Source organism: Marmota flaviventris, chromosome 6, assembly GCF_047511675.1.
Source record: "Marmota flaviventris isolate mMarFla1 chromosome 6, mMarFla1.hap1, whole genome shotgun sequence".
In the NCBI taxonomy this organism is placed as follows: Eukaryota; Metazoa; Chordata; class Mammalia; order Rodentia; family Sciuridae; genus Marmota; species Marmota flaviventris.
In genome coordinates this window covers 126,789,057-126,803,814 of record NC_092503.1, presented here as the reverse complement: position 1 = coordinate 126,803,814, position 14,758 = coordinate 126,789,057, and the positions used below count along the sequence as shown (strand labels likewise).

General features: G+C 34.6%; 1 pseudogene; it reads left to right on the top strand.

Annotated features, from left to right (window-relative positions):
- Positions 1–11,838: 11,838 nt before the first annotated feature.
- On the top strand, positions 11,839–12,776 carry LOC114083704 (olfactory receptor 12D2-like; annotated as a pseudogene).
- Positions 12,777–14,758: the final 1,982 nt, after the last annotated feature.

Sequence of the window (14,758 nt, the reverse complement as noted above, 5' to 3'; positions counted from 1 at the left end):
ATTACTATGACAACATTTCTGAGGAAAAAAACATCTTAAGGAAAGACTTATGATGACTGTAGTTTATAATAGTATATTGCATATTTCAAAATTGCTGAATAAATTTCACTTTTCTTACTAGAAATAAATGTTAAACATTTAAAGTGATATAGTGGATGTCAGGTGGCAGGTCAGAGGAAGGCTGCATTTCCAGTTGCTACATAGCACAGGAATCAAATAGCCAGAGGACTGATTCTCAGAAAGGTGGATATGAGAGAGATTGCACTAAATTTCAATATTGAACCATCAAAACCTCTTATGGACTCAGAAATTCGGGTACATTGAACAAATGACAAGGAAGAATATGTTATAGTCAAGCCAACGGCAGCAGTGACAGTAATGCTATTTCACAACAGAGGGGAGAAATAACAGAGAAAGAAACAAAACAGAAAGATTTAGCATGAAAAAACCTGTAGATAAGAAAAGCAGCCCCAAATTTTCTCATGCAGAGGTTGCAGAGTGAACTGGTGTTTGAAATCTGCTCTGTATTTTACAGCTGACAAGGCTACAGGAGCCCAGAAATTCTAGCCTTGGGGCCTCATGTGATCCAATGAACAGGGCTGATAATCAGAACAGGTGGGCATAAAAACACTCAGGGACTAATTCTGGAAAGGCTGAGCTCATGGACAGCAGAGTGTATGTGCTGGCTCCATTTCCCCACAAGTAGAATTCTTGGGAGGCTCCTAAGATCCAGACTCTCAGTAGATATTGGCATCTGCTGGGTTCTAAGGGTGTTATTCATCTAATATCTCCAGAGCAGAAACCACCCAGCAAAGCCCCTAATGCCTGATTAAACCTAACCAAAGAGAACTCTGCAGCTTTCCTACCTTGGGAGTTCACTAACCTGTGCAGACAAAATTCCAATTGACAGTAACTCCCATTCTCTCCTGCCTTATACTGGTGATAAGAGAAGCTGAGAGATATTTCAACAAGCTTTATTTTTAGACCATTCCAACTGGAAGTTTGGTTATCACCACAAAAAAGAAGTAGTTAACAACTGCCAGCTTGCTTTCACTCTCTTTCTTTCTCCATAGCCCAAGAAGAAATAGAAAGAAAGAATGTTGGGCATAGGCAGTGACCACCCACTCTCATTAACTGTTTTGACCCCCTCAGTGGGAACAATTCTTTAATTTTTTTGAATTAGATCTTTTTCCCTTTTTCATTTATTTTTGGTGATCTTGCAGCAATGATTGGTTTGTGGGAATGAATATATATGTGTATATGTTCTCCCACTAAGAGTAAAATTCTCTTGTTCTCTCTCCTTTTATTTTGTTTTCCCTATTTTTTTCTCTTACTTCTTTGTAACATCATTTACTCTCTTCTGCGTTATCTCTGTTCACATTTTGAACATTCTAAACTCTTTTCTACCTCCCCAAAACATTTTCTTTTTTCTTAAGGAACTGTTTTTACTATCTTTTAGAACTATTTGGTTTATGTAACTCTTGTCCCCACCATTCATGTTGTTGCAATTATTGCTTCTGTGGGTGACATACTAGACACCCGCAGTTACTTTAATATCAGATCTAGTTCACAGTTATTTATTATTTTTTATGTCAGCAATTATTGACCCCAGCTTTTCTTTTTAGTGGTAATTAGTGTTGTAGATATCATAGGAAGCACCAAGTGTTTATTTTAATGTTGTATATTTTTTGCATCAGTTGCTGCTATTATTTGTTTCCCCCTTTTCTGTGAGGGTGCTGAGAATCTACAGAGATATTGCAAGTACACAGGGTAGATTTTACTCCTGAACTAAACTCAGTCAAAAGAAAATACACCTTGCTCTACACACAAATTAACAATACCCAAACTTCAGCTATATTTTAATACAAAGAATAAAAGAGACAAAAACCCAAACTAATGACCAGGCCACAAATCAGAATGTCTGGGAAGAGGTCCTCAGGTCCCACTCATGGACATTCACTCCAACAGCAAAAATACTTTCAATGAATTCTCTTGTTCTGTTATCATGACAGACATGATAAGTCAAATAAGATGTACCTTACTAAGTCTCTCTAATACACAAGACCTTGCTGAATATGGAATCCAAGAGCTGGAAGATTAAGTGACTAGCCTTAAACATTCAGAGAGTATTAAAGAAAAGAAAATGAGTAACTGTGTTCAGAATATACAAGAATTTTGGGACATTAAGAGACCAAAGAATCATTAGAATTAAAAGGATTGTGAAATGCAGCTAATGGAATGGACAGACTTTTTAGGGAAATAACAGTAAAATTATCAAGCCTTGAGAAGGAGATGGTCATCCAGACACAGGGTTCATTCAGAACCCCAAATAAACAAAATCAAAAAAGAGACTTTCCACGACAAATAATTAAAATGCCTAACATACAGAACAAAATAAAATTTTAAAAGCCTCAAAATAAAACTATCAGGTCACATTTTTTATTGATTTAAAAAATATAAATGCAGAGGAATGCATTACAACTCTTATTACACACATACAGCACAATTTTTTTATATCTCTGGTTGTATATAACATATGTTGACACCAATTCGTGTCTTCATACATGTACTTTGGATAATAATGTCCATCATATTCCACCATCCTTGCTAACCCCCTCCCCCCTCCCTTCCCCTCCCACTCCTCTGCCCTATCTAGAGTTTATTTATTCCTCCCATTCTTTCCCTCCCTAACCCACTATAAATCAGCCTCCTTATATCAGAGAAAACATTTGGAATTTGTTTTGGGGGGTTTGGCTGACTTCACTTAGCATTATCTTCTCCAATGCCATCTATTTACCTGCAAAGCTCCACCAGAAAACTTGTAGAACTAGTAAATGAATTCAGCAAAGTAGCAGAATATAAAATCAACACCCATAAATCATAGGTATTTCTGTATATCAGTGAAAAATCCTCTGAGAAGGAAATGAGGAAAACTACACAATTTACAATAGCTTCAAAAAAAAAAATACTTGGGAATCAACTTAATGAAAGAGGTGAAACATCTATGCAATGAAAACTACAGGACCCTAAAGAAAGAAACCAAAGGAGACCTTAGAAAATAGAAAGATCTACCTTGTTCTTGGATAGGCAGAATTAATATTATCAAAATGGCCATACTACCAAAATGACCATACTACTACAGACTTAATGCATTTCGATCAAAATCCCAATGGCATTCCTCATAGAAATAGAAAAAGCAATCATGATGAAACTCATCTGGAAAAATAAGAGACCAAGAATAGCTAAAGCAATTCTTATCAGGTCACATTTAGAGGCAAACCAATCAGAAATACTTTTAGTTTTTTCAATATAAACTCTAAAAACCAGGAGGGCTTGGAATGATGTGTTCCAAGTCCTAAAAAAAAAAAAAAAAAATCGAACAAAAAAATCACTGTAAACCAATATTGCTATACCTAGCAAAACTATCCATGAAAACAAAAGAAAAATAAAAAACCACTCATGATAAGCAGCAGCTAAAAAAAAAAAAAATCATGACTAGTAAGCTGGCACTACAGAACTTACTTATAGAAATACTTCCCACAAAAGACATCAAAATCAAACCCCACAAATCTCATGAAAAGAGTAGCTAATCTAAGGAAAAATAGGATCAAATTAAACATTAGAGATGAATCAAACTGGGAGGAATCAATAAACATTCTCTGTGCAAACACTACATATAAACTCTCTAATTAAAAACATAGATTGGAAGAATGGATTAAAGAACAAGATCCACCTATATATTACTTGCAAGAGACTCACCTTACAAGCAAAGACATACACAGGCTAAAAGTGAAAGGATGAAAATTGATACACCATGTGAATGTAGCTCAAAAACATGCAAGAGTAGCCACTCTCATGCCAACAAAGAAGAATTCAAACCAAAATTAATCAGAAGAGACAAAGGAGTTCATTTTATATTGGTAAAGGGGACAATTGAACAAGATATAATAATAGTAAATATTTATCCTCCAAATATTGTTGAACCTAAGAAAGACACAACTTAAAGTCTCACCCAGACTCCCGTATGACAATACTGGGTAAATTCAACATTTGTCTCACCATTAGTCGTAATGGTGAGACATAAACTCAGTAAAGACTCTTTGGACCTGAAAAAATATTAAAAATCAAATGGACTTAACAGACATTTATAGAATATTTCATCCCATAACACCTGAATATACCTTTTCTTCTCAGTGACTCATGGAACATTCTTCAAAATAGACCATACTTTAAGGCACAAGGCAACTCTTGGCAAATACAAAAAAAAAAAAAAATGATATAATTCCTTGCATCTCATCAGATCACAATGGAATGAAATTAGAAATCAGCACCAAAAATCCTTACACAAACTATAGAAATATATGGTGACTGAACAATACACTTTTGAATCATGAGTGAGTGACAGAAGAAATCAGGGTAGAAATTTAAAAATTCTAATTATCAAATAAAAATAGTGATATGACACACAAAAACCTCTGAAACACTATGAAAACTGGGGGTTTCTTTTATAATTTTTAGAGCATTACAGTTTTAAATAGTAGTTGAGTTCATCTTGACAGAATTATACATGCATAAAATTCAATTTCAGTTCATGCTCCCCACTTTCCCTGTCCCTCCTACATATCCCCCCCAACCCCACCAATGGTTCTCCTTCCTCTACTCTACTGTTCTTCCTTTTGCTCATCTATTTATTAATTTTTGGTAGGTTCTTTCCAATTATGCATAAAACTGAAATTCCTTATGTATATTTATATATACACATAATTTCTTAAAAAATTATTTCACATTTCCTCCCTCATCCCATTCCTCAGCTCTCTCTTCTCTCTCTCTCTCTCTCTCTCTCTCTCTCTCTCTCTCTCTCTCTCTCTCTCTCTCTCTCTCTATCCTTCTTCTACTCTACTGATATTCTCCATATCTTTATGATATCTGATCATCCCTTTCTTTTTTTCTTTTATTTTACTCTAGCTTCCACATTTGAGAGAAAACATTCAACCCTTGAATTCCTGAGTTTGGCTTTAGCATGAAGGTTTTCATTTTCATCTATTTAGCAGAAAATGCCACAATTTCTTTTTCTATTTCTATTTCTTTAAATAATTCATAAAATGACTGGGGATGTGGTTAAGCACCCCTGAGTTAAATCTCTATTACTTAAAAATAAAATGTAAAAGTAGCCAATAAGTACATGAAAAAATTATCAACATCCTTAGCAATCAGAAAAATGCAATAGAAAACTACCCTGAAATTCTATTCAATCCAATTAGAATGGCAATCATCAAGAATATAAATAATAATAAATGTGGTGGGGATGTGGAGGTGGGGAGGGACTGTTGGTGGGAATAAAAAAACCCTAATAACATTCACCATGGATATCATTATGGAGGTTCCTCAAAAAGCTAAAAGTAGAACCACCATTCAGTTCATCTCTATAACTCTTTAGTATTTTTCTAAAAGAGTTAAAGTCAGTATATATATACCCATGCTTATTGCAGAACAATTCACAATAGCCAAGTTATGGAACTAGCCTAGGTACCCATCACCAGATGAATAGATAAAGAAAATGTGGTATATACACAGAATTTTATTCAGCTATAAAGAAAAAGGAAACTATGTCATTTTCAGAACAATGGATGGGAAATAAAGACTATAATCTTGATCAAAATAAGCCAGACTCAGAAAGAAAAGTATGTTTTCTTGTCATGAGCCGTCTATGGGCTGTGTGTGTGAGCTATGAGCATTTGAGAATATGAGGGGACTGGCCTGGGGTTAAGCACTTTTTGGGTTGTGCAACCCACATGTGCCTTTTCCCTCACTCTGCCTGTGATCCCACACAGCTGAGATGGGCATGACTTGCCATATGTCAATCAATCTGCTGACCACTAGACATCACCAAGCAAGACTCCACCCTTTGAAACCCAAACCATTGCCTTATTTGGGTGGAACTTTCTTTCCCCAATAAATAGAGGGGTTTGAGGTGTGCTCACTCTCTTGTTTGCCTCTCTTGCTCCCCTTGCCCTCTTTCCAGCATGGGAGGCTGATCTTTGAGGTCGCAGAGTCCTCTCTGACCCCTGCAATTGAGAAAAAGTTATTTTCATGTTTGTGTGATTTCTTCACCGTTTTCATAGTTATTGATACAGCCAACTCCTTTGAACACAGTTCATCTCATCAACTTGGCCAGCTGGAGACGTTTTCTCTCATATTTTGAAGGAGAGGGGATGCTAAAGGTTGAAGAGTGACCAGAAGCAAGACCACTGGGAACAAGAGGTTGAGATGAAGGTTATCAACACATCTTGCACTTCTGGATATTATACTCTATTAGATAACAAGTCAGTAAACAATAAAAAAACAGATAATTAAAACTTATATCATGAATAAGAAGACAACATTGGGATAATGTTCCTTTATTTTATTCTCAGTGTGGCTTTTTCCCACAGCCATACTATAATACAAATTAGGTTGTGTTATTCCTTGGTTTAAAACCTGACAATGATGTTCACCTCATTGCTAGAATATTTCTCTCTCTCACTGTCTCTCGCTCTCTCTCTCCCCCCTCTCGCTACCCCTTTGCAGAAAATTACTCGATAATAAGGATTTCTCCGTCAGTTTTATCACTTACTATTGTTGGTTTCTATACTAACAAAGAACGACACCATCACCAACATTTGGTATAATCTCTCTTTTTTGTTCTAGCCACTATACTGAGTGTGTAGTCAGATCACATCGTAATATTAATTTTAATTCCCCTTACAATAAAGAAATTGTTCACTACATTCATTAGCTACTTTTATATTCTCTTTTATCAATTATATGCTTAAGTGTTTTACCCACTTTTTCTTTTGAGTAATATGTCTATTAATCAACTTGATATGATCTGAATCTAAATATAAATCCTCAGACAATAGATGGAAAAAATATTCCCCTATCCTATGGTTGACCTTTTTATTCTGCTGATAATGTCTTATGATGAAGGTAAATTCATTTATGTTCTTTGGATTTATTTAATATTAAAATTTGTCCATCCACTATTGTCATGTATGTAAGAAATTTTTGAAAGTTAAAAAAAAATTGTCCAAATGATGTTTATAAAAGTTTAAGGATTGAAGACGAAAAAACTTTAACAGAAGTTAGGTTGACTAATTACAACAGGCATTTCAAATTTTCCCACTATAAGAACTATAAAATAATGAATTTCAGTTCAGCAGAAGCTGGTAAGAGTTTAAAGCTCTGAAAATAGAAATTACTAATGGAAATTAACAGAATTTTATTAACAGAAATTATTTATTATAAGTCATTTAATGACTATTAGGTTAATAAGAAAGTTGTTGGTAATTTTTGTTCTTCCCTATGTCAAGTTATGGATCAAATAGAGCAGAATTTGTCTAGACATAGTCCTAAGAAGCAAATAAGCACATGGGAAATTTTCTAAAGTGAAAAAATTATTTGGAAATTATCAGAGTACCTTGAAGAATAACTAATGCCTAAAAATACTTAAACCAGAAAGCAGTTTTATAATACTGTACCATATTTATTTTTGAGTTTGAGATGCAAATGATACATATTAAATAAAAATTTAACTATACTGGAGAATAAATATTCTTCATGACATCTTAGAAATAATTTAAATACTCAGAAATATTTAATTTAGGCAAATTATTCCAAGGATATATAAATAGCCTGGCATCAATGTTTGTGCTACACCTTATCTTGAGGGTTCCTCTTGGTATGAATTCACTCAATTGCACTGATTCAGTTGCACTGAATCAAAAAATACATTTTGGGGGTTTGTTTTTTTTTTTTTTTTTTTTTTTTTTTAACTGAGAGTTTAGGTTCCAAAAGAGAAACTCTGAAACTTCCTTCCTTTGTAGGTAGGTTTTTGTCTATTAGATCCCTTTCATTATACTATCATATTCAGAGACCTTGGCTTTATCCACTGGCCTCAATTCTCACTTTCTACTTTGTTTTGGGCTCAGGTCTTTCTTCTGTAAACAAAGTTTTCTATAATATCAAAATTGCTTGAGAGAAGAGCTGTCTTAACTCTTTGAGGCATTTTTACAAAAGAAGAGTAAAGATTTGACCTTTAAGATATCAAGACACACAATAAAGTGATATTAATTAAAATTCAGGTTGTTCAATGAAAAATAACAAGTGGAGAAATACAGCATGCATTTGGGGGCCTTGAATATTATAAAGATTATATCATGCATTTTTGAAGAAGGAAAAGCTAGTCTGTCTGTCTTCACAGAGACAAAGTAAAGCCAATTCTTTTCTTACAGCATGTATAATGTGACCTCTAAATGCCTAGAGTCGTAAATGACAAATATTAAACTCTACATCTGATAAATGTGTGGAATTCAGTGAAAGACAAAAAATGATAAAATTGAGATGGTTTATGTTTCTAAAGAATGAAGACTATATTTCAGTGATTTCTAGAACTAAATAGCCTCAGTTTTAGTTTTGTAATTTATCACCAAAAAATGCAAGTTTACTTGAATCCTTGAGCCTTGATTTTCTTTTGGTAAATTTTAATGGTTTTAGTACTTCTTTCATTTGGCTTTTCTGAAAATTAAATGAACTACTGCATGTTAGGAACTCAGAACAATAACTTATACTTAAGGAGCATGCAGTGGAGGTTATTTATTTGCATTATATTTGCAGCATATAAAATAACGATGACCCATTAATGTGATTCATATAGAATGAACTCCTACCAGAGCAACAAAAATAAAAAGCCAGTAAAAATATGGACAAAGTACATTACACATTTATAACTGCTATTAGGTCCTTCTATAGATAGCAGATCCACATGGTTACCCCTTAGATTAGTCAGACAGAAACTTTTACCTAAAGAATATAACAAGAAATGAAAATTAGGAAAAGCCAATAGGAAAGCCAATAGTATTCCCTAAGCAGAGAAAAATGTAAACTTCTGTATGCCAAAATTAGAGAAAAGTTATTACCAACAGTGAAGAGTCGGAAGAAACAAAAGTACTACTACTTCCCATTACTCCTTTTCTTTGCTATCCTTAAAATCATAGTAATAACTGAGTAGAATATTAAATATAACCATCTTTCTGTATTAATAGGATATGTGAGTCACTGATTAATTTCTTTACCAATTTTCTTTCTACTTTAAATTCCGAAGTATGTTCTAAGGGAGTGCCCAAGAAAAAAAGTCCACACCTCTATCTTAGGAAATGAAAGGAAATTTGACTAAGAAAGCACATTAGGCTGTTGATACTTGTACTGTCCATGGCTCTGAAATTAAAAACCAAAATGCAGCAAGAAAAGAAAATAGGAAGAACAACAAAACAATAGGACTCCACAGAGGAATTTCATAACACTACCCCCTCATCATTGTAAGTGTGGAATAGTACCTGTTTATTCCTATAAGAATCCCTCTTTGTATCAGGGGGCACACTCTCTCTCAGGATTTTTGTTTAGAGAGCCATGGATCATTAAAACGGGCAGCAGATTTTCAGAAAGCAAAGGAGAGATTTTGAAATACAAATGGTGTATTCTGAAATCTCATCATGAAATTGTCACTTTGAATATTTTTCTATCATGTATAATCACTAAGGCTATAAACCTGAAAATGTTTCTTAATTGTTCAGTGATTCTGAACATGCCATCAGGTAAGAGAATGAAATAGGAGAAGGCTGAAAAGTTGCCCATATTTTTTGTTAATGCATGATCTGTCTGCTTATTGGCATTATCGCCAATTGTTCAGGATTTAAAGCTGGTTTCATATCTTATGATGATTCCTCATCAAATAGATTTTGAAAGCATTTTACTTCCCACATCTTTAGTGATATGCTTCATTATCAATTTAACATGCCTCATTTTTTAAATATTCCTCAAGGCAAACCTGTAATCTCTAAATACTGAAATTGTAGGGAAAGAAACCATGCCATACAGAGGAATGTGAGATCTAATATTCTTTAGAAGTTAGGAAAAAATTGTTTATTCTTTGACTACTTATTGGTTTTATTTTGTTCTGTTATCAAATAGATTTTTGATGCAATTTTATTGGGTCACAGAAGCAAGATTTATGTTTGGCAGATCACTTCTTTATTTCAAAGGGTGATAAAATTTTTGAACTATATACACTATGCAAGGCTATTAAGAAAGTTATTCTGAATTATTGGAAGACAGCTCTTCCTGGCAGTATAATAGAAGTTAACTTCCCAAAATCTTCTCCAAAATAAAGCTAAAAGTCCCAGAGGTTCCCAGGAAGGAGTCATTCACTTTTTTACTCAAATCAGCTTCTTCTTTCCTCTGACTGTTCAAACCTCAAATGATTCTTCTTTTTTAGAAAACACCTCAATGTCTGCATCTCTTCAGATTTCCTTATAGTTCTTTTTCTTCTTTCAGTGCCTGCCCCATCTACAAGTTCCCCACAGGTCCTTTCTCCTCCCTTTCTAATTAGCAAATTAACTCACTGTGCATGTTAAAGGAGAAACGAAGAGCTACTTGGAATTTTGTCTGCTTTTCTCAGTGTAGTTAAATGAGATAAAACCAAGTACTTTACAAATGTTATAGAAGAAAAGATTCAAGAGTTTTCTCAGTAGACAACACTGAGTAGTCAAATACCAGATCTCATAATTAATAATTACAATTCCTCAAGAGTCTCAGCATTCTCAAAGTAAAAAGCTATTATTTCAATTCTGCAAAAGAAATGAAAATTAATGCATTTCTTTAATAGAAGAAAAGAATTTTATTTAATGGGAAAAAAAAAGAACAAACAGAAAACACGTTTGCAATTGAGGAGACCTGGAAATTAGTGACATCTTTGGAGACAGCAGATACAAAGCAGACAGACTTCTGGTGTCATGAGAAATGATATAACTGCTGGTGATGCATTAAAGGAACCAAAAGTCAAGGAGGTGATTTCCATTTGAGGTAGAATATTCTTTGATAGTCTATTCCTGAGGACTGAATTTATTTCAGGCAAAATAAAATAAGACTTAAAATGTTTCAAAAAGAAGACAAGATTTTAAGGGATTAAAGGAATAGATAATTAAGAAGATAACGTTAAGTAATGTAAGGTGAAAATTTTAACTCATAAGAGGAAGAAAGTTTATCCAGGGATTTCGGCATCTAAATAAATGAAAGAAAGAAAGAGTCTGAGGGCAACTAAACAAGAGAAAAACAATAACATTTGTCATAAAAGAAGTGATTTGAGATCCTACTTGAGAAAATACAAGGCTCAAATTGTAGAAGAAACGAAGCCCAATATTGGATATAGCAGTGATAAAATTTCAAATATATCTAGATTAATAATGATTTGTTGGTCTCATTTCCTACTCAAATAGGACTCTGTGACTTTTCCAAGAATGTGGATCAGAAAGAGATGAGCGAGAGAACAGCCTAGCCCCTTTTACTACAGAAAAGTTATTGTCCCGGTTTTAGGGATTGTTCATTTATTTAAGAACTTTATGATCAATAATTCCATCCCTGGCTATTTTTCTTAAGTAAAATTCTTCAGGTCACTTCCCACTCAGTAAGGAGATCACAGGGGTGGTAGAACACTTAAGAAATTATCACCTCATGCAGCTGATTTAGGAGATGAAAAGGAAGTTGTTTTGGAATGTAGATGTTCACAGCTAGAGAAGATGGTAGACTGAAAAACTGCTCTAAATTCTAAAGACAAAGAAAAATATTAATGAAAAATCCATGTAGCCTAAACATTTAAATATTACACAAGATCTGAGGCAGGGTTTCATGCAAAACTCCCACACTCTTCCTCAAAATTTTTTGTCTTGGCAAGAAAATCATCAGTTAGAAAGACTGATTCTCATTAGGAATAAGGTTTCAAAATTACTTCTTCTTTTCTTTTAAGTGATGTTGAATCAGACTTCAGTCATTGAATTTCTTCTCCTGGGATTGACAGACATACAAGATCCACAGCCTTTTCTTTTTGCAGTTTTCCTCACAATCTACCTTGTGAATATGGCTGGGAATGGAGCCATCCTGATGATTGTCATCTCTGATCCCAGACTCACTCACCTATGTATTTCTTCCTGGGAAACCTGTCATGTCTAGATATCTGCTACTCCATGGTGACACTGCCAAAGATGCTGGAGAACTTCCTCTCTACACACAAAGCAATATCTTTCATGGGATGCATAAGCCAACTTCATTTCTTCTACTTCCTGGGTAGCATAGAGTCTCTGTTGCTGGCACTGATGGCATTTGACCACTTTGTGGCTATCTGCAAACCACTTCATTACACTGTCATCATGAATCCTGAGCTCTGCACCCAGACGGCTATCACCATCTGGGCCATTGGATTTTTCATGCCCTGCTACACTCCATTATGACATCTCGCTTGAACTTCTGTGGTCCCAATCACATTCATCACTTCTTCTGTGATGTTAAGCCATTGCTGGAGTTGGCCTGTGGGAACACTGAGCTCAATCAGAGTCTGCTCAACACTGTCACGGGGACCATTGCCACAGGCCCCTTCTTTCTGACACTTCTCTCCTATTTCTACATATTTCTCTCCTATTTCGACCTACTTCTTCCTCAAGACCCAGTCCTGCAGCACACTTCACAAAACACTGTCCACCTGTGCCTCCCACTTCATGGTGGTTATTCTTTTCTTTGCTCCTGTTATTTTCACCTACATTTGCCCTACCTCAGGGAGCTCTAGGGACCAGGATCGCATCATTGCCATCATGTACAATGTGGCCACGCCTGTTCTTAATCCACTGATCTATATTTTGAGGAAAAAGGAAGTGAAGGGTGCCTTGTTTAGGGTGATCAGAAAGAGAACCTGACCTGAAGGGATCTAGAGAACTCTTCTGAAGCATAAATTACCAGACAATGAGAAAGTTGAGAGAAGTATACTGCTTCTCAAATTGTTTAGAATGTATACAACAAAGGAAATTGGATAACAGAAAAATACTAAATGGAATAATGTGCTCTAGTTGTATTAAACAATATATTCCTAGGTAACAGAGGGTAAACATTTTTTTCTGGAACACTAACCATGAAACCCTAATGTTGAATTTGTTTTAAAGAATATCATATGATAATATTGATTTACAATATATTATAATGTGTTCTTGTACATAACCAGGTATAGAAATATGTGTATACTCCTTACATTTGGTATATATGAATAATATTTAGGTCTGTTTATCTGTGTGATCCTTCTAGGCTAACACATTTTTAGACTTATCAATAAAATTATTATACCTTTTAGAATTTTAATTTAAAGATATGTTTATTACATTGGAAACAAATATCAATTCACATGTGAGTTATGAAAATTTTTAACAGGTATGTCCTGATTTCTTTTTGGATTTTGTCCTTTTAATAGATAATGATTCAAAATTCAAAATGTATAAAAAGGTAATGTGTATGGCCCTGTCATCTCCGCTTTCAGCTGCAGCCATTAATTCAGGGAAGACCATACAAGAGGTGACAGGAGATAAAGAAAAGACACACAGAGAAAAAGCACATAGAGAAAAAGCTGGGCAGTCAAACTCCACTGGCGTTTGACTGACTCAGAGCTAGCTCAGCATATTTATTATACACATTTCATCAAATGGTTATTTTTGAGAAAATTTCAGCAAAGTACGCAATCTGAAGAACACAGGACTGATGAGACATGAGGGTTATCTTGGTATGTTCAGAATTCTCTATTCCCAGGAATTGGTGCATGAGCTCAAAGTCCAGAGTTATATAAATCTGTCCCTTTGCACAGTTTACTTGGGCAGGCATCACCATAGCAACTGAGCCATCTTGACCTGAACCTTCACACAGGAAGTTCCCAGTGCTAACACAGCCATGAGTCAGTAAGACCATGATTCAAGTCACTGCTCTGCATAATAAGAAGCCCCTCCCTGCCCCCCTGCCCCCACACACATAACCCTCATGAGCAACCAACATTAGTGTCTGCTTGTCTGTCCTTGCAGAGAGCCTTTATGCATACACCAACAAGTACAAATATTTACTTTTAGAAAGAATGGAACAAAAATATATTGTTATGTGAATAAATCAGTGTACCAAATTAGGTGTGTCTTAGAGAATTTTCCTTATCAGTACATAAAATTTCCCTTTTCTGTTTTAACCTGCCTACTACATGCTACTTCCAGATGTGTCACACTTATTAGGTTGGTCCCCTCACATTGCGTATCTATGCTAATTCAAGTCTTGCTCCAACACATAAACCTGTACATGGCATGTGTATAAAATCTATTTGTAGGATATATATATATATATATATATATATATATATATATATATATATATATATACAAATCTATTTCATATACGGAAGTCTTTTTAGGATAAATTCTGGGGCATGGAAATGTTAGGTAAAGAGTTACAGGTGTTATAATTCTTATTGACATTAACATATTAATCTCCCCAGACATTATAACAACTTGCACTCCCACCTGCAATAAAAATAATTTGTATTTTACACTGCACTGAATATGAACAGTGCCAATAGCTTACCTTCTACATGCTTCTTCATAAAATATTCTACTTTTGCAGCTGGAGATGTAACAAATAGTGTTCTAACGATTCTTCTAAACCATAGAAATCTGAATAATTTCATTATTGCTATGGGGATTTTCAGGCTATTTGAAACCAAGAAAGAGAGTAACTGAGAGAAAGGAGAAGCTGAGTTTAAGATAATTCTTAGTGACATACACACAATACAAAATGTTTCTCCCCACTGCAATGTAAACCCTTAAAACATTCTGCTTCCACACAAAGTGTATTCATGTCAAAAATTAGCCAATTATGC